This window comes from Tupaia chinensis, unplaced genomic scaffold (genome assembly GCF_000334495.1).
Source record: "Tupaia chinensis unplaced genomic scaffold, TupChi_1.0 Scaffold000609_1, whole genome shotgun sequence".
Taxonomy (NCBI): domain Eukaryota; kingdom Metazoa; phylum Chordata; class Mammalia; order Scandentia; family Tupaiidae; genus Tupaia; species Tupaia belangeri.
In genome coordinates, this window is record NW_006160128.1 from 1089871 (window position 1) to 1091085 (window position 1215).

Sequence of the window (1215 nt, forward strand, 5' to 3'; positions counted from 1 at the left end):
TGTCAGATATTTTTCATACCTCTAATGAAATGGTCATATGTAAGCTTTAAAAATTGCATTCATATGTTCAGAATTGCATTGATTGATTTTCAAGTGGTAAACAAAACTTTCACTCCTGGGGTAAACCTGATTTGGTCCTGCCTGACTTCCCTTTCTATCTATTACTAGATTTGATTTGCTAAAATGTCGTTAAGTGTCTATGTGTCTCTGTCCATTAGGGATTTATTTCTTTTCTTATAATCAAATCTTCTCTCTGATTTGGGTATCAGGGTAGTGCTGGCTTCAAAAGCTTAGCTGAGAAGCATCCCTTTTTCTTTCGTTTTCTGAAGGAGTCTGTGTAGAACTGATCCTCTTTCTTTCTTAAATAAGAGGTAGAATTTACCACTGAAGCCATCTGGACCTGGAGTTTTCTCTGTGGGAAGATTATATTTTAAAATCTGGTTGACTTAACAAAATTTCTTTTGAGATCAATTTTACATAACATGGAAATCATCATTTTAACCATTTTAAAGTTTTTGATTCAGTGGCTTTTACTATACTTTAAATATTCTGGAACCATCGCTGCTATCTAATTCCTGAATCTTTTCATCGCCCCCAAAAGAAATCCTATACCTCCCAATTCCTCCTTTCCCCCATTCCCAATTAATTACTAATCTACTTTTTTTTCTCTATGGATGAGTCTATTCTGGACATTTCATATAAATCAAAAGCACAATATGTGCCTTTTTGTATCTTTTTTATTTACTTAGCATATTTTCAAGGTTCATCTGTGTGTACTGTGCTTCAGGGTGTCATTCTCTTTATTGCTGACTAACATCCCATTGTATGGATATACCACATGTTTATCAATTCACCATCTGATGAAAACTTGGGTTGTGGGGCCATCAGATGGCATAGTACTTGTGCTGGACTCTCACATGGCAGACCATGGTTCAAGTCCTCAACCTGGTAGCTTCAAAATCACTCCAGGGGCATTCCCCATGTCCTGGGAAGAGAACGGAAGAGAAGGGATTGCAGCGTGGCCATCCCTCCACAGGGATGATCTCTCGCATTCCCTCTCACTGTCTCTGTCTCTGTCTCTCTCTCAGGCAAGCACATGCACCCTAAGGCAAACATCTCTAAAAAAGAAAAAAAGAAAACGAATTGTTTCCACTTTATGGCTACTATAAATAATGCTCCTATGAAAATTCATGTGCAAGTTTTTTTTTTTTTTTT